Below are 23,125 nucleotides of genomic sequence, written 5' to 3'. Positions count from 1 at the left end.
CACTATATGATCGACCTACAGTCTATTATTTGAATAGGCAGTTGCACTCTGTAAACTGTAAAATGTATGTAGCTACGGTACAGTGCTCTGTAAACTGTATGGTCAAACAGGGTCTGATACTATATACATATTCATATATATTCTTTCACTGTTTTCATCATGTTTTCAAAATTACCATAACTCTTTCTTTCTGTACTATAAATACTGTAACTGTAGCATCTCGATGCTATCTCTGTATAACTGTCTATGTACTCTGTAAATGCTCTGTCTGTATACTCTGTATGTCATGGTAATAGAAAACATGGCATGCTTTAACTCTGTGAATCATAATATTGGAACTACATATCATAATACTGTATCCGTAATTCGTATAATCATGGTATTAAAATCCGTAAAATCATGGTACTGTAATTCACATAATCATAGCACTGAAATACATAAAATCATGAAAATACAATTCATAGAACATACTCCCGTACTACATACATAATCTCAAGCCACATCATACTTTAATACATAATTTTCTTAAATAAATAAACTGTATAACATTTTGAAACTTCCTAGCATAGCATATATCCCTTACCTTATCTCTGAAAAACCCCTACTATACTCTAACCCGATACCCGCAGGGCCTCCTACAAAACACCCTGAAACTAATATTTGCCAAAACTAAACATCAGTATTTTTCTACCTGTATCATTTCCTATAACTACCACAAGGCCAAAAGAAGACTAAAAGGCCTTATCCTGAATTTGGGATGATTTCCAACTCTGATTTCCCGACGATCCGCTCTGGTAGATGCGTAGAGAACTCCGCCAGGAGCGTCGTGGTAGCTTCGGATCATCAATCCGGCGACTGGTGAGGCTGAAAATGAAGAGAGAAGGGAGAGAGAATCGTAGAAGTGAGAGAGCGGCGAGAGAAATGAAAATATCCCGGTTTTCCCACTTTGTATACTGCCAAATTCGTCGATGAATTCGTCGACGAAATTCAGACCGCCCCAGACCCTCTCTCGGTATTTTCTCATCGACGAAGCCCTGTGTTCGTCGATGAAATTCTAAAGACCTTCATCAACGAAACCCTGTGTTCGTCGACGAAGCCTGACAATTTTTTGCAATTTTAATTATTTAATATATATCCCAAAATGCAATATCGTCGACGAACGCGGCCTCCTTCTGTTTCTGTATCTATTTTCTCTCCTTCTTAATTATTAAAATTCTATTATTCGGGTCACTACATTCTCCCCTCCTTATAAAATTTCGTCATCGAAATTTACTATTTGAATCTCTATCTATACTTTCATCATTCTGTAAAGGAAAGGGTCTACTTATTTATTACCTGCCCTCATTTATGGCGGAGGAATACCGTGGTTACATGAGTGGTTCTGGGAGATTACATATATCATAAAAGAAAATTTCCCCCAGAACAAAATACTACACTCTGTCTACAGTATTACATGTACCTGCAAAAAAAACTTATCTAACTACTATACTTTACCTGAGTACCTCTATACCTCACGGAACAGTTGTGGGTATCTCTGTCTGATCTGCTCTTCGAGCTCCCAAGAGGCTTCCTCTATGTCGTGATTTCTCCACAAAACTTTAACTAATGGTATCTCTTTAGTACGTAAAATCTGAACCTTTCTGTCTAAAATTTGTATTGGAGTTTTTTCGTATGCTAATGAATCCTTGAGCTTTATCTCTGCATAGCTAATGACATGGGATGGGTATGGGAGGTATTTCCGTAACATGGCAACATGAAACACGTCATGAATACGAGCCAAAGTTGGCGGCAAAGCTAGCCTGTAGGCAATTGACCCAATTCTCTCAAGTAACTCAAAAGGGTCAATATACCTAGGGCTCAACTTTCCCTTCTTTCCAAACCTCATAACTCCTTTCAGAGGAGCTATTCTCAAAAAAACATGATTGCCTACTCCAAATTCTAGTTTCCGGCGGTGAGTATCTGCATAACTTTTCTGCCGACTCTGTGTTGCACTGATTCTATCATGAATAAGTTGGACTTTATCACATGTCTGCTGAATTATTTCTTGACCCAAAATTCGCCTTTCGCCTACCTCATCCCAGAAAAGAGAAGATCTACATCTCCTACCATATAATGCCTCATAGGGTGTCATGCCGATGCTAGTCTGGTAGCTGTTATTATAAGCAAATTCAACTAGCGGCAAAAACTGGATCCAGCTACCTCCAAAATCTAGCACAAGAGCACGAAGCATATCTTCTAATACCTGGATGGTTCTCTCAGTTTGACCATCGATCTGAGGGTGGAAAGCTGTGCTGAAAGCTAACTGTGTCCCTAGTGCCTCCTGTAAATTCCTCCAAAATCGTGATGTAAAACGTGGATCACGGTCCGAGACTATGGATACCGGCACTCCATGGGATCGAACAATCTCCTGTATATAAATCTCTGCTAACCTGTTCATAGGGTAGCTAACCTTAATAGGCAGAAAATGCGCTGTCTTCGTCAATCTATCAACTATCACCTATATGGCATTCTGACCATGCAACGTCGGCGGCAGCCTAGTAACAAAATCCATAGATATGTGGTCCCACTTCCACTCGAGAATGAAAAGTGGCTGCAACTGACCAGCCGGCCTCTGGTGCTCAGTTTTAACCTGCTGGCACGTCAAACACTGCCGCACAAACTCTGCTATCTCCCTCTTCATGCCACTCCAACAGAAAGAATCTCGCAGATCCTTATACATTTTCGTACTGTCAGGATGAATTGTGTATAGGGACCTGTATGCCTCCTCTAGAATCGTCCTCCTGATGCTATCATCTGCAGGCACACACAATCTGGTGCGAAATCTCAGAGTTCTATCATCAGAAATACTGAACTCTTCCCCCTGACTATCCTGAACTATGGCTATCACCTCCACTAACTCTGGATCATCTTTCTGAGCAACTTTAATCTTCTCATACAACGTGGGCTGTACAACCAAACTGGACATAAATGCCTGAGGATCATCCTCCACTAACTCCAAACTGAGTCTCTCTAAGTCCATCTGAATCTGATGCTGAACTATTGTTGCTAACTGTGCTGAGTCTCCTGGTTTACGGCTCGGAGCATCAACCACCACATTCGCTTTACCTGGGTGGTAACTAATGGTATAGTCGTAATCCTTGATAAGTTCTAACTACCTCCTTTGCCGCATGTTCAGCTCTTTCTGTGTAAAGATGTATTTTAGGCTTTTATGATTAGAGAATATCTCACACCTCTCACCATAAAGGTAATGCCTTCAGATCTTCAGTGCATGTACCACCGTTGCCAATTCTAGATCGTGAGTAGGGTAGTTCTTCTCATATTCTTTTAGCTGTCGGGACGCATATGCTACCACCCTACTGTGCTGCATCAGCACACAACCGAGTCCTTTCAAGGACGCGTCACTGTAGATAACATAACCATCGCCTCCCGATGGAATCGTAAGAATTGGTGCAGTGATGAGCCACTACTTTAATTCTTGGAAGCTCTGCTCGCACTCTTCATCTCACACAAATCTAACATTTTTCCTAGTCAACTATGTAAGAGGACCTGACAAGGTTGAAAAACCCTCAACAAAACGACGGTAATAATCTGCCAGTCCTAAGAAACTCCTGGCTTCCTGCACATTCCTCGGCCTAGCCCAATTTACCACTGCATCAATCTTACTGAGATCCACTACAATATCGTCCTCTGAGATCACATGGCTTAAAAATGCCACCTTCTTAAGCAAGCTAGAATTCACACTTGCTAAATTTTGCATAAAACTTCTTTTCCCTGAGAGTCTGCAATACCTGTCTCAAATGCACCTCGTGCTCCTCAAAACTCCGTGAGTAGACCAGTATATCATCAATAAAAACTATTACAAACTGATCTAGATACTGGTGAAAAACTCTGTTCATCAAGTAACAAGAAATTCATAGTGCCCATACCTAGTCCTGAAGGCTGTTTTCGCGACGTCCTCCACTTTTACTCTCACTTGATGATACCCGAATCTGAGGTCAATTTTGGAATATACCCGCATACCCTGAAGCTGATCAAACAAATCGTCTATACGAGGTAGAGGATATTTATTCTTGATAGTAACTTTATTTATCTCCCTGTAATCAATGCACATCCTCATGGACCCGTCTTTCTTCTTTACAAACAACACTGGAGCTCCCCATGGTGATACACTAGGTCGTATAAACCCCTTGTTCAACAAATCCTGCAACTGCTCCTTCAATTCTCCCAATTCAGCTGGAGTCATACGGTACGGAACCTTAGAGATCGGCACAGTCCCTGGAGGTAAATCTATAAGAAAATCTACCTCGCACACAGGGGGCAACCCTGGTAGCTCCTTTGGGAACACATCTAAAAATTCCTGTACCACTGGGGTGCTGTCAATTTTCAATTCATTTTCAGATGCTTCTTTCACAAATGCTATAAGCCCCTGACCTCCGTCCAGGAGTAATCTATGCACCTGCACGGCGGACACCAGCTGTGTTGGTGCACGTACCCATGAACCAACGAATCTGAATTCTTACTCTCCAGGTGGTCTGAAAACTACTTATTTCTGAAAACAATCAATGCTGGCGTGATTGGCAGCCAACTAGTCCATACCCAGTATTATGTCGAACCCACACATCTCAAACACAATTAGATCTGTCGGTAGCACTTTCACCTGAATTTCTATCAAATAACCCCTAAGTATCTTCTAACATCTGATCACTGACCCTGATGGTGTAACTACCGACAATGCTATATCTAATAACTGGGTCTTACTCTCACATAATCTAACATAAGATGCGGAAATAAAAGAATGAGTAGCACCCGAATCAAAAAGAACAATGACTGGATATGATAAAACAGTAAATGTACTTGTCACCACATCCGTAGCAGTCTCTACATCTTCTGGCGTTAGAGCATATACTCGTGCTAGGGCCACATTCCTCTGCTGGCCACCCCGAGGCGCCTGGTATCCTCCTCGAACTGCCTGATGTCCTCCCTGAGCTGCCTGGTGTCCTCCATGATAAGGTCTGGGTGCTGGAACCTGATCCTACTGACCTGGGCATTCACGTATCTTGTGGCCAGGTCTCCCACAACGATAACATACATTGCTCCCCACTCGGCACTCCCCCGGATGACGTCTCCCGCACGTCTGACATACCGGAACCATCGGCATATTCTGATTCCCTCGAGGTCCTGCCATCTGTCTCTGATCTCCCCTATCACGACCTCCTCTCCATGGACCCTTACTGGAGCCAGCCTAAAACTCCTAAGGCGCAGGCCTCTTCCCTTGACTCTTAGCTGCTATACCCCTCCGTATACCACTCTCAATGATCACAGCTCTATTTACAACCTCTGTAAATGTCTGAGCCCTGAAACCAATCACCTGCTCAAACAGATTCTGCCTCAGCCCCTCTTCAAACTTTCTCGCCTTCTTCTCTTCATTAGGCGCTAAATGTGGAGCAAAATGCGACAACTCGACAAACCGAGCCTCGTATTAGGATACCGACACCTGTACCAAATGTAGGAACTCTATTGCCTTCGCACTCCGAACAATAGCAGGGAAATACCGCTTGAAGAACAACTCCTTGAATCGGTCCCACGTCACTGGTACTGGAACCAGCCTCTGCTCCTCTATCAGACGCGCTGCTCTCCACTAGCACTTCGCCTCCCCCGTCAACTTAAATGTGGCAAATGCTACCTTCTGCTCGTCCGTACATGAAAGCACTGCCAATGTCTCCTCAATATCTTGGACCCAATTCTCAGCTACAATCGGGTCATCTCGTCCAGCAAAGGATGGGGGCTTCATACGCATAAACTGCTCAATCAAACAGCCACGCTCCTCGAAACTCCTGGCCATCTCAGCCATCACCTGCTGAGTGACACTGCATAGTACCGCATCGGTATCTGCACCTCTCATACTAGATGGACCTGCTCCATCCCTCTCAGCGTTCGTACTGCTACTTCTTGGATCCATCCTGAAAACAAGAAACATACTTAAGCATCTTATCTTCCATACGGACCTATACCGTACCAATTCTAAATTAATTACCTTCACTGTCTCTACCCAATATCCAGTCCTTTTATCTAGACACACGACCCGACAATAGTTTACTATGGTTTTCCTGAAATCGTCACCCCAGGAAAAATACATAAACTACTACAAAAATCCTGTACCCAGACACAGAACAACTGTAACGACCCGAAATTTTTAAATGGAATTTGAATAATAAAGAGAGAGGAAAATAGAAACAGAAACAAAAAGAGGCTGTAGACTTCGTCGACGAACGTGGAGCGTACATCAACGACATTGCATTTTGGAAGGAAAAGAAAGGGGAATGGAAACAAAAATAAAAAAGGAAGCTGCCAAACTTCGTCGACGAAGTCTTTAAGAATTTTATCAACGAGCACAGGGCCTCGTCGATGAGAAAATACCAAGAGGGGTTCTGAGGTAGCCTGAATTTCGTTGACGAATACAGGGTCTCGTCGACGAAATTTATGAAGAACTCGTCGACGAAGATCGGGCTCGTCGACGAATTTTGTTGTCTATATATATATATATGAAAAATTCGATTTTCTTATTCATTTGCAAGCTTCCTATTCACTCTCTCTCTCTCCTCTTCGGCCCTCTCACTCTCTCTCTTCGATTTTGGGCTAGTTTTACGTCGGATCGAAGATTTGAGGCTACCATGACGCTCTTGGCAAAGTTCTCTATGAGTTTACCAGAGCGAATCGTTGGGAAAACGAAGTTGGAAATCATCCCTGGGTTGAGGTAAGACTTTTTAAGTCAAATTAGACTTTATGGTAGTTATAGAAATGGATGTACGCATGAAAATACTGATGTTTAATACTAGGAGTTTTGAGTTTCAAGGTATTGATCAGGAAAGTATACAAGGGTTAGCCTAGGATTTTTTGGGGCTTTCTCAGTAACCAGGTAAGGGAATAAACTAAAGCAGTTATTTTCCATGCATGTTATTATTAATTATGAACACATTTATTTTCAGAAAAGCCTATGCTATCTTTGTATATTACATATGAAATGTATGTTTTGAAAATACTGCTATTACGATGAAAATGTATATGTATGTATAAGATGCCAGAAATGATAATTTTAGAATATGAAGCATGACTTTAAACGGCATATGTGTGGCATGAACATTATTTTTTATGTGAAGCAAATCATGATATGAATGATTTTACGAGTAAAGCATATTTTCAGGTATTTTGCAAAGACGAATCATGCTATACTGAGTTTGATGAATATATAATGAATGAGTATTTTTCAGAATATAAATACCTGAAACGATTTTGGCACGAGGCCACATGTATGTTATCGGCATGAGGCCGTATTTATGTTTTGACGCGAGGCCATACTTATATTATCGGCGTGAGGCCATATTTACTACGATTTTGGCACGAGGCCATATGTATGATTTCGGCACGAGGCCGTATCTATGTTTTCGGCACGAGGCCGTGATGATATTATATATGTTCACGTATTATATGGTATTACAATCAGGATGTTAGTTTAGTTCAGTTCAGTTCAGGGCTCAGTACCGTAGCTATATGTGTAGATCTGATATCTACTTCAGATTAGTGCTAACCGTCCCATGAGGGGATGGGAGATGGATAGTCGATGTGGCTTTCAGTAGAGTGTGGACGTCCACCTGGCAGTCCGGACCAGGGTGTGGCGGGCCCATCGTACTTACAGACATATTTGATTCGGCAATGGTTGGCCGCCATTATCGGGTCCCGCCTTCGGGCTGCACAACCCGTCATGGGGGGTAATACATGACATTAGCTAACTATTCATCCTCAGTAAGTTTTCAGTATTATCAGTATGACAGATGCATTACTTATGATATGATTTACTAGTAAATATGAAAGTATAAGATGATTTATTTTACGACGATGAACGTGTACGGAAATATGAATTGTACTGTATATGTATGATTGCATTAAATGTTCATGTTGTCACACAGTTGTATTTAGTTTATTTTCCCTCACTGAGAAGTGTCTCGCCCCCAACATTAACACATTTTTCAGGAAACCCAGAGAAACCAGCGGGTCAAGGCCGCCGTTGAGTGAGTGGAGCTTCCCTACTAGAAGGGCAAGCGTTGAACTAGTACTAGGAAATTTTTGTTGCAAGGTCCTAGTGTCACTTTTTACTTTTTGAAAGATTGTAAATAAATATAGTATTTTGGAATGTAAATAACTCTGGTATTATGTTTGATGATTGGATGTTTGAGATTTTATGTTTACTGCTGCTAGGTTTTTCGCTGCATTTGACAGCTGTCCCCGTTACCCACGGGTTCGAGTTGATTTTTGATTTATTATGTTACATTTTATTGAGGGTTGCTACAACAACTCCTCAAATCTTTTTCCTACACTCTGGTATTACTTCTGCTGCATTCTAAAGTCTACAGAACCTAACAAACCTAGGCTCTGATACCAAACTGTAACGACCTGCTTAATTAACATGATTATTTTTTCTACTGTAATAATTATCATACTCTGATACCATAACATTATCCTAAGCAGCGAGAAGCATAATACAAATAAACATTTCCATACATAATGATATACCATACTGTACAATACCAGAGTGCTATCATGTTTCCCAAAAGAATATATACATATGTTACTAAATCCCCAAAATTGCCCTCAGCTAGTTAGGGCAAATACAAAAACCCTCCACTGTACTCACTTTGCTATCAGGGCACTACAAACGCCCCTCTACCTGCGAGCCTGATCTGCTCGCCTACTTGGATCACCTGAAAAAGGTTTCAACACTGGGATGAGCCAACGCTCAGTAAGATGATATATGTTATTACTAGTGTGTGGCAAATGAGTCATCATATCATAAAAATCCGTTTCCATATAATCATGTATATCTGGATCTATAAATACAGTACAACTCATAATATTCATTACCATTTTCATGTCATTTAACACATCTGTATTTAAGTTACTATTCAAAATACTTCTAACATACATAAGTAACTCTCTTGTCTCTATAAATCAGAATATACATAATAATAACTGTAAACATTTCCCTGTGGATATCTATATGTCATGATTTAACCCCTCATGACAAGGTTGTGCGGCCCGTAGGCGGGATCTACACTGGTTGGCCAACCAGGTAAATCACTATACTCCCTCGGTCGATCTGCCCACCTCCACCCATATCTGATGGGGAGCCTGTCCACGTCAAGGGTACTATATGATCGACCTACAGCTTATTATCTGAATAGGCGATTGCACTCTGTAAACTGTAAACTGTATGTAGCTACAGTACCGTACTCTGTAAACTGTATGGTCAAACAGGGTCTGATACTATATACATATTCATATATATTCTTTCACTGTTTTCATCATGTTTTCAAAATTACCATAACTCTTTCTTTCTGTACTATAAATACCGTAACTGTAGCATCTCGATGCTATCTCTGTATAATTGTCTATGTACTCTGTAAATACTCTGTTTGTATACTCTGTATGTCATGGTAATAGAAAACATGGCATGCTTTAACTCTGTGAATCATAATACTGGAACTACATATCATAATACTGTATCCATAATTTGTATAATCATGGTATTAAAATCCGTAAAATCATGGTACTGTAATTCACATAATCATAGCACTGAAATACATAAAATCATGAAAATACAATTCATAGAACACACTCCCGTACTACATACATAATCTAAAGCCACACCATACTTTAATACATAATTTTCTTAAATAAATAAACTGTATAACATTTTGAAACTTCCTAGCATAGCATATATCCCTTACCTTATCTCTGAAAAACCCCTACCGTACTCTAGCCCGATACCCGCAGGGCCTCCTACAAAACTCCCTGAAACCAATATTTGTCAGAACTAAACATCAGTATTTTTCTGTCTGTATCATTTCCTATAACTACCACAAGGCCAAAAGGAGACTAAAAGGTCTTACCCTAAATTTGGGATGATTTCCAACTCCGATTTCCCGACGATCCGCTCTGGTAGATGCATAAAGAACTCCACCAGGAGCGTCATGGAAGCTTCGGATCGTCAATCCGGCGACTGGTGGGGCCGAAAATGAAGAGAAAAGGGAGAGAGAATCGTAGGAGAGAGAGAGGAAGGAGAGAGCGGCGAGAGAAATGAAAATAACCTGGTTTTCCCACTTTGTATACTGCCAAATTCGTCGATGAATTCTTCAGTAAATTCGTCGACAAAGCCCTGTATTCGTCGACGAAATTCAAACCGCCCCAGACCCTCTCTCAGTATTTTCTCGTCGACGAAGCCCTGTGTTCGTCGACGAAATTCTGAAGACCTTCATCGACGAAACCCTGTGTTCGTCAACGAAGCCTGACAATTTTCTGCAATTTTGATTATTTAATATATATCCCAAAATGCAATGTCGTCGACGAACGCGACCTCCTTCTGTTTCTGTATCTATTTTCTCTCTCTTAATTATTAAAATGCTATTATTCGGGTCACTACAAATTTTACCCCTCTCTTATTTATTTTACCCATTTATCACGGTTCGGGTTCTGAGACATTTCGGATTAATATCTTGAGGTCGTAAGACATGTCAGGTTAATACTAATGGTCATAAATTGCTTGTTTATGCCGAAGAGTGTGAAAACACTACATTTGTGTTGGTTCAACACTGTGGGTTAATAATGACATGTCGGTTTGTCGGATTATAGTTACTAAAATTCTAGTTCAATACCGTGGGGTCAATAATGACATGCCGATTTGCCGATTAATATCGAGGGTTGAGGAACGTCGGTTCAGTACAGTGGGGTCAAAAATGACATGTCGGTTTGCCGAATTATACTAATAATTGTGAAATATACTGGAACTATTTGTGAAAATACTGGAAATGCGAAATGCTTTGTTTCTTATTGGAATAACACTCATCTGCCCACACACTGATATAACCTGATTCTCCCTTACTGAAAAGTGTCTCACTCCAATCATACAAATCTGTTTCAGGTCCTTTAGGTAGTCGGACCTAGCATTCTATTCTAGAGGGTTCTAGAGCGTAGTATTCTATTAATTTTTGTAAGTGATGTTGTGAGTACTGAGCTGTAGTCGAGATGCTATTTTGGATTATGTTGGATACATTGGGTTGATGTTTTGTATTATAACAAACTTAGTACTCTAATATGAATGAATGTAATAGGTTGAAATATATTCCGCTGCATTATTGAATAGTGGTTGTGAGTAAAGTATCTGCAAGCCCTATCGGGTTGGACCCTTATATTTATTAGTATCATGGATGTTTGTATGATACATATATAAGTTAGGTTCTCATATCACACCCTAGGGCCCACATTCGGGGTTCGGGGTGTGACAACTTAAATTTATTAATGAATAAAAATTAGCATGTTTAATTGTCGTGTATAGATAAATTCATTTATTGTTCAAATTACTTTAATGTTTGTATCTATTTGTTGTTTAAAATCTTTCATGATGGAAGCAATATCGAATTCACACATTTTTCATCGAAGATACATAATAGAACTTGTCAAAGTTATACGATCCAATCCAAGACTTTTCTTTCAAAATAAGTTTTGTAGTCAAATTAGCTTGATAAAACTAAATCTGATTTGGCTTAATAAATTCATTTGGAATTTAATTTATTTTGAAAGGAATTATTCAATATAGATGGACCGCATTTTGTTTAATGTTTACCAAACTTGGGTTAAGTTCAATGAGGCCTAACAAGGTCTTTGTATAAACAACAAAGAAACCTAAAATCAACGGTTCAAGTCTTTCAATGAAGATTAAAATATATGAAACAAAAAAAAAAAAAAAATACATTGAACTTCAAAGAAAAACAAAATAATAATTGAAAAGTAATGATTGAAACCGTTTTTAAAAACTGAAAACTTACGACAAGAATGAGAAGACATAACGTATTTAATCTTAAAAGTCTTCAACTTGTAGATGATGAAGCCTTCATAGTCAATAAAAGAGTGTATTAGAATAAGGGAGGAGTTATCTTTGGAACTTAATAGGACATGCCTTCAAGCTTGAAGGATTATTCTTTTAAAGCCAAAAATGCTATCAATAATAAATATTCTTGTTAATATTGACCTAAGCCCACAATGGGCCTCAAAATGCAAACAGGCCCAAATTGGGTCTTAAATAGAACCCAGGTCCACTTTGGGCCCAAATGTAATGTTGAGCCCAAGATTGGGTTCTCCATTAGGCTGCAACTAACTTAAGATTCTTTTCTGTGTGTGTGCAGGTGCCAGGACATTAGGAGGCTGGCCCAAGGATGCTGCGGCTGCTTTCTTTATTTTTTCCTTTTTCTTTTGTATTTATCATCATTTTTTTTTTTTTTTCATTTTTTACGATCTATATATGGTCTAATGCATGCATACTCGAGTGAGGATGAGTGAAATGAGAAACCGTGCCTAAAAATAATTAATTAATAATAAGTAAATAAATAAAAATTTGCTATATAAAACACCAAACAAATGGGGTATCTACGAATTCTATTGAAATTTTAGAAATATTGTAGCATGTAGTTGTAACTACTATTTGCCACTATGACATACTCATTCTTGAAATTTAAAATTAGTGTTTAACACGAGAATATGATAGATGATGAAAGATTTCGAGATATGGAATAGAGAAATGTAAATGCAATTTATCTGGACCAAAACTATAACTGAGTAAATAATCTAATCAATGATTCCTTATTGGGTGATTCAAAAGTTACTGTTACGTAGAACCTTATATCGTTCAATCGCTATATAAGGACAAAGAATGATCATAAGAACTTGACATTATGCATGTGAAATGCACACCTAACATATTAGTTTATTTACGCTTATACATTTAAAAAGTTATTTGTTAATGCACCTTTTGTATAGCATATTTCAACTCTTCATAATTTATTTAGATGAGACCACAACTTAAAAAAAAGATATTTTTACGTTTTTTTTTAACTTAGTATATTCAATATATATATCTCTACACGAGAGCCATGTGCGCATGTAGATTTTTAATGAATAAATAATTAGTAGAGTTGGGAGATCCCATATTTTTCTCTACTTATTTGTCTTAGCAAACTCCTTAAGAAGTAGCTTTGCAAGACATTAATCTAACTTAATTACCATCATAAATGCAAGAATTTAAAAACTGTTAAACATTTGTTTTGCGCATGACCTTAGCATCTTTACTCATGGAAATATTCAATCAACTCCTAGTTACAATATATATATATAGGTAGTTATTTAAATGGAAATGAGAAAGTAGTTATTTACAGAGCATATTTTCTTGTATGTTACCTTTATTATAAATATTTAAGGAATGTTAAAGACTTTTCAGCATGAACAAAAAATTGACATAAAAAAAGAGTTATAAGTAGCAACTAATGACTATAAGATATGTAATTTTTCCCATAGTGTACTAGCTTAATTTACTTTTCAATTAGTATTTTCATACGAATATTTAAGTAACATAAAAAAATTTAAAAAATATTATAGTACAACAACATAGATACAATGACGCAACAAATTTTAAAAAATAAAATGTGATGCGACAAGAATGATATAATTAAAATTGTTTAAAATATTATATTTGAATATTGATATAAAATTAGTTATCATATACATTTTTCATTATTTTTATTTTGTCTAAATCTTCATATATGGCTTCTTCAAATGAAAATATCAATAAGGTTTTTTACAATCTTTAGATTTTGTTTGCTACTTAAAATATTTATAATTTCAGTTTTATTTACATAATTGTCAATTAATTTTTTTCAATTTCAAAATAAATTAAAATTTATTATTTAAGGGTACTTCCAATGAGTAATTTTATTTTTTTTAAATTTATCTTTTAGAAGTTAGATTATTATTTATGACAATGATGTTAGACACTTCCAATAACTTTAGAATATATAGGAAGAATTTGCTTGCCCCATTTTAGCAAATACTTTTTTTTTTTTTTTGCAATTTACAATATCATTAGGTTTAAACTTTTTTAAACAAATGGTTTTTTTTTTTAGTTTCAATTTTAACCTATTTAAAAAAATTTTAAATGTAATTTTATCTAATTTTTTTTCATTATAAAAAGTTTCTTTTAGAAATATTTTGTCTTACTTTTAAAAGAAAATAATATTTGTTTGTTTACATGAATTGAGTTACATTATTCATACTTTTATCTGTGAAATATAACTGCTACCAATAAGACTATAAAATGCAAATGAACTAAGTTATTCACAAACCTATTTAGAAAATCAATTCGATAAGAGCGATAATCAATTCCCAAACCAAAATTTGACATTCATTTAACAAAACAAGCCAAACTTTGGGTGTGCTTGGCTTGTTTTAGTTTGTGATTAGCTCAATTATTATAAGTTTGTTTGAACTCTTTTAATAGGCTCGAATTACGTCGTCATTTGATGGACTCAAATTAATTAGCTTGTAGACAATAGTGGTCTTATTAAGCTAACTTAAAAGTAGTGGCTAGCCATCTAGGTTAATACCAGACTTCATAACCTAAATTTAGTGATGGGAATAAGGTCCAAGGCCAATAGGTTGGTCTAGTCAGGGACAATTAGGGATGTATTTAAGTCCAGTTGAGTCAAAACAGTAAAATACTCGAATTTAACATGACTCGAAAATGCTAAGCTCGAAATTCGATTCGAACTCGATCAATCTCTTAATTATTAAACTTAAACTCGATTCAACTATAAGTACATAAAACTCAAGTTCGACTCGATTGCAAATTTATATTAAATACATATATAAAAAATATTTAATACACATATAATATAAAATATATTTATAAAATATATATTGTATGAGATATAAAATATAAAAAAAATAAAAATAAAAATAAAAAGTTTGATTGGGCTCGAAACTCAACTCTAGTACTATTATTGAGTTTGAACTTGGTAAAATCGAGTCGAGTCGAGATAGGGAACAAATCGAGTCCTAATAGTTTGCAAGTAAGTTTGACTCACTTACACCCCTAGGGACGATAAGGTAGTATTAGTAAGAATTCTTTTCATATTTTGTATAATGAAACCTTAAGAGTCTTTTTACCTCTCACAACGAGAAGTTCCAAGAAAACCAAGCCTTTCATTCTCTGATGATGGTTTGTAAGAGTGCAAACAACTCAAAACTTTAGAAATGAGCTCGAGTTCAAGCTCGACTCATTTAACATAAATACAGCTCGAGCTTGACTCAAGCTCGGTTCGTATGAAGCTCATTTAATATTACCAAACGAGCTGAGCTCCAGTATAGCTCGAAAGTGCAATTTAAGCTCACAGACAGCTCAAACTCAACTCAATTGGAGCTCGTTTATCATTATAATCAAACTAAACTCGAATATAGCTCAAAAATGCAATTTAAGCTTGAGCTCCATAAAAGCTCGTTTACATTTATGAACAAGTTGAGCTTCAAATACAACTCGGAATTACAATTAAAGCTCGAGCTCAACTTGATTCCACCGATGTTGAGCATAGTTTTTAATAACATCATTTCATCTAAATATCGTAGAAATATAATATTTATGAAAATAATCAAATAACAATAAATAAGAAATCATCAATCTAAGAAAAAGCATGTCGCTACTAATTTCTAGATTTCCAATCCATAACCACAATGAGTGGATGATATATCCAACATCCACAAGAAAACAAAATTGAAAATTAATAAAATGTCCTCACATGGCCACAAACACCACAATATAAAAGATTTCCTAATTCAACATCAAAATATTGTCCAAGCGGCAAGCACAACATATCCTAACCAATATGAACATAAAGAAAAATAAAAGTTCAACAATTACAAAAATAGATTAAGTTTCTAATGAGAGCATCATTAATTATGACCATTTCTGAAATCTTCCCGCCTCCCTAACAAATTTTCATTAGCAAATTGCAAAATCCACTTGGAGAGAAGCAAAATAAGGATAAGCAACAACTAGCCTTCTTTTCCTATCTCATCCACGCTCTGATCCCCATGCACATATGTACATTGGAAACAAAAGCAATAATGACATAAAAATGAATCATTAAACAAGCTCTTTATAATGTTCTCATATATTACATTAGCATATAATACATATGATACAATCAAAGAGAAGCAAAAGATTGAGAAAAGAAAACACTTTCATTAAATCATTAGGATTCTACAAGAAATAAAGATGACTTATATAGCCTATAAGAATAAAAGAGAAAGACTATTCTACCATGATATAATACAAATAATTATTATCGCTAACATTCTTCCTCAAACTCACGATGCAGTAGCAAGAAGCATCGAGAGTTTGTCAACCAAAAAAACGAAAGCGCTAGACAATGTGGGACTTTGTAAAGAAGTCAACAACCAGCTTGGAGGAGGGAACAAAGGGCAAAGTCATAGTCATTTGCCGAAGGTGGTGTCTGGTGACATGACAATCAATTTCAATGTGTTTAGTCCGTTCATGAAACACCAAATTCCTTACAAGTTGGATAACACTCCTATTGTCGTAACACAAAGGAGTAGGAGCAAAAAATAAAACACCCATATCAGTCAACAACCAACGTAGCCACACAATCTCAATTGTGGTAGGCGCCATTGCACGACATTCAGCCTCGGTGGAAGAGCGCAAAACAATTGCTTGCTTATTGCTTTTCCAAGAAATAAGGGAGTCACCTCAAAATATACAAAAATTGGTAGTGGATTTTCGATCAGTAGGATTAGTAGCCCTATTCGTATCAAAGTGGGCACAAAACTTCAACGACGAGGTTTATGAGAATAAAAGACTCTGATAAAGAGTCCCTTGAAGATATCGCAAGATGCGCATAACAGTTGACCAATGCATAGATGTAGGTGAAGCAACAAACAGACTCACGATGTGGACAGCATAAGCAATATCTGGGCGAGTAATAGTCCAATAGATCAAACTACCAACAATAGTACGATACAAGGTAAGATTAGATAGGGGAATACCATCAGTGAGAGTGTAGCGGGCATTAACCTCAAAAGTATCAACAATTCGATTATCAGTGAGATGAGCGCGGTCAAGAATATCTGCAACATACTTCGATTGGGAGAGCAAGTAACCTTTGGGGGAGTAGGTGACTTTAATTCCCAAGAAGTAGCAGAGTGGTCCCAAATCCTTCATGTCAAACTCCTAAGCCAACATTTTTTTCAAGTCCACAATACCATCAACATCATCACCTGTAATAACCTATCATCAACATATAAAGAAAGAATGATACGGCTAGCAAAAGGACGCTTAACAAATAAAGCTGAATCATGAGCACTTGAAGAGAAGCCAAGAGAAGTGACAACCATCGAAAACTTCTCAAAACAAGCTCGAGGGGCTTGTTTGAGACTATATAAAGTTTTCTTGAGTTTGCAAACCTCACCTGGGTTATGAGAGACGCTAGGCGAACGTACCATGTAAACTTCCTCTTATAGATCCCTATTCAAGAAAGCATTTTTAACATCCAACTGAGAAATAGCCCACCGATGAACATAAGCTACAACAATAAGAGCACGAACAGTTGTCATCTTGGCAACCAGGGCAATAGTCTCCTCATAATTCATAACATACTCTTGGGTAAAAACCCTTAGCAATCAAACAAGCTTTGTATCGCTCAATAAAACCATTTGACTTTGTTTTGATTTTGTAAACCCAACGAGAACCAATCGATTTCTTACTAGGAGGGAGTGACACCAAGTCCCAACTCCCAAGTATAAGTTTTATGCAACGCAGAAATTTCTTCAGCCATAGCCTGTTGCCAAAGAGAATCACAAGCAGCCTCCTTATACGAGGTAGACTCACAAAGTGGGTGAATAGCCACTAAAAAGGAAGTGAAAGAACCAACAAGAATAAGCAAAATATGGTAATTGAGTGGACTTACGAGCACGCTTGGGATAGCAAGACTGATGAGAATCCACAAGCACAGGAGATTCTTGGGGGACTGCAAAAGGGGCATCATCATCACCGTCATTTGCATCATCAGAGAAAGGGTCAATACGAATAAGGTTTGGCTATGCCATATGAGGAGAGCTAATAGGAACGGTAAATAAAGGAATGTATTCGAGGAAGACAACATGACGAGAGACATAGTTTCTGAGCAATAGGATCAAAACACCTATAACCCTTCTATCCCTCTCCTTAACCAAGGAAGACACACATGGCAGGACATGGCAATAATTTAGTACGCACAATAGTGGGACAAATGACAAAACATAGGCAACCAAAGACTTTTAGAGAGGAGCAATCAGGGGGAACCCACATAATTTTTCCCAAGGGGGGAGGCCAAAATTGTGGGATGTGGGGATTCTATTAATCAAGTGTACCGTTATAAGAACCGCCTCCCTTTGGAATTCACTAGGAACCTTAGCAAACAAGAGAAGCGAGCAAGCTTTTTCAACAATATGACGATGTTTTCTTTTGACAACACCATTTTGTTAAGGAGTATCAGTATAAGAAAATTGATGAACAAATGATCGGAAGACAGTATAGATATGGATGAAATCAAATCGATGTTTCATTAAATATACCCAACAATATCGAGTATAATCATTAATAAAAAAAAAACATAGTATCTAGACTCCCCTTTTGTGTCAACAAGGGCAGGACCCCATATATCAGAGTGAATTAAATCAAATGGTGCAACAGAATTAGACATGCTGTGATTAAAAGTTAATGCAGAAACTTTGCCAATTTGCAACCATTATAATCGGAAATATCATGTATTTTGTAGGTCACCCAAAACACCACTAGATACCAAAATTTTTAAACGAGAGGCTAACACATGACCAAGTCTAGAATGTCACAAATAAAAAACAAAAATGAGGAATCCAAGCGGAACGAAGAAAGGCTTACTCTCGATGCTGCCACATAATTAGGAACACGCAGCTCATCCAAAACAAACATGTCACCCTCTCTACGGCCTATCCCAATCAGTTTCCTGGATTGAGGATCCTGCACATGACAAGAAGTAGAGAAAAAATGAACAAAATAATCAGCATCGCACAATTTACCAATAGAGACAAGACTCATGGTTAGTTTAGGAATGCAATAAACATCTGAAAGTGAGAAGTTAATGAGTATGAATGGAACCAACACCTTTTAAAGCCATAGAAGTGTCATCAGCAATTAGCACAGAATTTGAAAAAAATGATAGATGTATAGACACAAATGAAGAGAAGCTAGGGGGCATATGATGAGATGCACCAGAATCTAAAACCCACAAAGATGACAAACTTGGTGCAGATGAAGTGGATATGGCATATGGTTGTGAAGCAAGAAATTTCAGGAAAAGTTCAGCAAGGGCACTCATACGAGGATCAAATGAGAAAGCATTCCCTGAGTTATTCGATGTAGGGGCAACAACTGTTGTATTAGATTGGTGCCCTCCTGATCGCCACTACTGGGGCATTGGACCTCCTGAACACTGAGATGACTTTCCTCCATTTTGCCACGGCTGTGAAGTTTGAGTCTTATTCACCAATTTTGGACACTGAGCATTCCAATGTCCCTTCTCCTTATAAAAGTTGCACTCATTGTTGGGGCGGGGCGAAGATCAATTATGACTTAAGGAAGGTGGTTTAGGAGGAACAGCCAAAACGGATGCAGATGGGGGATATGTTCTCTTTCTAGTCTGAAATTTGAGACGAGTCTCCTCTGCCAACAACTCACTGACCACCAAATCAACTAAAGGCTGTGGAAGGCGATGTAAAATTGATCTACAAATGCCCTTGAAATCATCACAGAGAGCCATAAAAAATTGGACCAATCGCTGCTCTTCCCTATGGGCAATATATGAAGCAAACTTCTGTAATTCCATAGATTCTATGAGAGTCAATTGATCCCAAAGATCAGTCATAGCTGAATAAAAATTCTAAACACTCATATCCTTTTGTTCAAGTCCTCGAATATCCATCTCGAATTAATACTGAACAGCAAAGTTAGATCGAACATATAATTTTGCCACAACAAAGTTAGACCGAACATACAATCTTGCCATAGTAAAGTTAGACCGAACATACAATCTTTCCAAATGGTCCCAAACCTCCTTAGCAATTTCATATTTTGCCAATTGAATCCCAATGCGACTATAAACAGAATTATTGATACAAGTAATAACTTTAGAGTTATGAATATCTCACGCATCCAATAAGTCCTCATATTTATCAACCCACTTCACAGGTTTAAATACAAGCTAGACCCGAGACATAACTTCACATCTTCTTACCCTTTAAGAAATTTCTCATCACATAGCTCCAATAAGAATATTTTTTACCATCTAACCGCACACTAATAAATTGTAGAGAATCATCTCGTTCATTAGCCATGACGAATGACAACAAATATATCCAAAATATAAGAAACAAATTAATCTGAGAATGGCAAGATCGAAACCAAACATGTCAATACCGAGCCAAACAAGAATCCAACAAATCACGAGTCAAACTCGAACCAAAAGTAAACCACGTCCAGATTCGCCAACAACCAGAATTCGCCAGAAAACAATAATCAAACCGTAGAGACACTCCAAAAAAATAATAAATAAATAAAATTTCGGGCCTTCGCCCTGAACCCCGAGCAAGGGCGCGTTGCACCTTGTAACCCCCTAGTCAACTCACCGCAAAGTTAGATCCATAAAGTCGATGGACGAGATGCGAAATTCCATATAGTAAAGCTCTACTACCATGATAGAATCAAAGAGGAGCAAAAGATTGGGAAAAGAAAAAGTTTTCATTGAATCATTAGTGTTGTACAAGCGATAAAAGATGGTTCCCCTGAGCATATGGCGCAGTGGCAAAGGGCGGTCTTGGTGTTGGCATCTCACGATGTGTGGGCACGGATCGATTCCTGGCTGCTGCGTTGCACATCCGCGTTTACCTCCAGGAATGTGATGGGCTAGCTGCTCTTAACGTGGGATTAGTCGGGTTAAGCCCGGACACTCGGCGTTATCCAAAAAAAAAAAAGCAAGGATAAAAGATGGTTTATATAGTTTACAAGAATAAAAGAAAAAAAGACTATTGATATTATACAAATAATTATTATCACTAACAACATAGACATGTATAAAATTGTGGTTTAATTAGAGCAATCGACCAATGAAATGGGGATAAAATAAAAACTACATACGAATATTACAATGTACAGTTTAATCACTAATACAAAATTAGCACTACCACATAATAAATACAAATAAACTTTCACATGGCAAATTTAGGAATATTCAGTGGCTGCTAGAAATCAATACAAATTGACTAAAATCATTTACTTCATAAATAACACTTTTTCTTCATAAAATATTAAATTTTTATTGTGTAAAACTATCAAGTTTTAGAACATGATGGTGCTTTACTTTTGTTTTTGTTAGTTTCCCTAATTTATTTATTCATCAAGCTGAATCCTTTTTCTACAGAAAAACAGAACCACCATATTCTAAGACATCACCAATGTCCAACCCATAAATCTACAAAAAAATTATTTCAATACTTTAGACATGCTGGGAAGTAGTGGGAACACCCAACAAATCCATACACCACAGTAGTTGACTTGTTGGTGAATCCGAGTCATCTCTGGTGGATGCCTTAGATCCAACAAAGTTTACATGTTTTCAGCCTGCTTACTGCAAAGCATGGGGATCATTCAGTGAAATCGCTCGCCCACGCATGACTCACAGCTTCGACCGCCGTTCCCTCCGGCTTTTGGAAAAAAAAAAAAAAAGATTTTGTAAGCATACCAGATTTCCGTCTAAGACTATGAGCTGAATCACCGGACACTAGGGGCTAAAGGCCGGAGAAGATGGACCTCTATCAGATTTCCGTCGGAGACTCGGGTTAAGGGAAAGAGCAGCTGGCTGCGGGCTGCGGGCTGCGGACTGCGGCTGGGGTAGGCCGTAGGTAAAAGAAAGGGGCTTGGAGTTCGGGGATTTGGGATTTTTAGGGTTTAATTTGAGGAATAAAATTTTAAAAAATAATTTTGAAAGATAACATATTTTAATAATAGACTAATCACTTGATATCCTTAAAAAATTAAAAATCTACTAAATTGTTATATATATATATATATAGATTTTGGGGTGTTTTTTAAGTTATTTTTTAATTTTTAATTGCTCAATTAATATATAATTTGAAACCGAGTCATAAATAAAATTATTAATATTTTAAAACTGTAAAATAAATTAGTAATTTAGCTTTTGTAATAACGAATAAATTGAATTAAAATTTTCTATAATAGTTAATTATAGTTGAATATAATTTTTTCATTATTCGATAAGATGATTAATATTTGAAATTGATGCATAATGAAATTGTAAATATTTTGAAATTGTATTATAAATTTTTAGTTTAATTTTTATAACTACTAATGTTTGAATTAAATTTGCCAATAACCACTAATCACAATTAAATTAAATTTTTTATAGGCATTTATATATACTACAAAAAAAAGAAGTCTTTTAAACTGTCACTAATAATAGAAAGTCGTCACTAATATTTATTAGTGATGACTTAGTGATGCTTACAGAGTGGTGACTATAACGGCAGTCACAGTTGATTATCAGTGATGGAGAGTAACCATCACTCAAAACTAATACCGTCATTATAACTAACACAATTTTTTGGCTGAAAATCGTCATTAAATACATACTATTAATGAGGATTTTAAAACGGTCTCTAATGACGTACTATAAGTGAAAGTTTTAAAATTGTCACTAAAGACATACTATTAGTGAGGATCCTAAAAAGTGACGATTTGAGGACCTTCACCAATAGTCACATTATAACGACGATTTTGAACCGTCACTATTTCCCAACTTTTAGTGACAGTTATAAAAGTATCACTAAAAGTTTATAATAATTTAATTTTTTTTTTTAAAAAAAAATCATGCATTAATTCCTGGGAGAGCCCTGTAATTAATTTTCTGTACACATAATATTGAACTATAATTGAGGATCAATGTATATAGTTCAAAAAACAAAAATATATACATAAAAACTATTAGAATGTGTATATATCATATATAATACATGATCTATTTCTATAACAATAAATAAATAAAAAATAGTCTGCATCATTATCATTATGCTCGTCGTTGTCCTCATTATCATTCAATAGACCGCAGACCCTACAAAGTAATAATTATACAAAAAATTAATATAA

General features: G+C 36.8%; 1 long non-coding RNA gene across 1 annotated transcript; it reads right to left on the bottom strand.

Annotated features, from left to right (window-relative positions):
* Window positions 1–8,532: 8,532 nt before the first annotated feature.
* Window positions 8,533–21,938, bottom strand: LOC131167050 (uncharacterized). Its single transcript, XR_009139972.1, has 3 exons — window positions 21,705–21,938; window positions 18,830–18,928; window positions 8,533–8,756 (listed from the first exon to the last, which is right to left on the bottom strand). It is a non-coding gene; the product is annotated as an uncharacterized LOC131167050 (long non-coding RNA).
* Between the last annotated feature and the right edge of the window lie 1,187 nt (window positions 21,939–23,125).

The sequence above is a fragment of the Malania oleifera genome, chromosome 10, assembly GCF_029873635.1.
Source record: "Malania oleifera isolate guangnan ecotype guangnan chromosome 10, ASM2987363v1, whole genome shotgun sequence".
Lineage (NCBI taxonomy): Eukaryota > Viridiplantae > Streptophyta > Magnoliopsida > Santalales > Ximeniaceae > Malania > Malania oleifera.
This window is presented reverse-complemented; position numbering and strand designations above follow the sequence as displayed.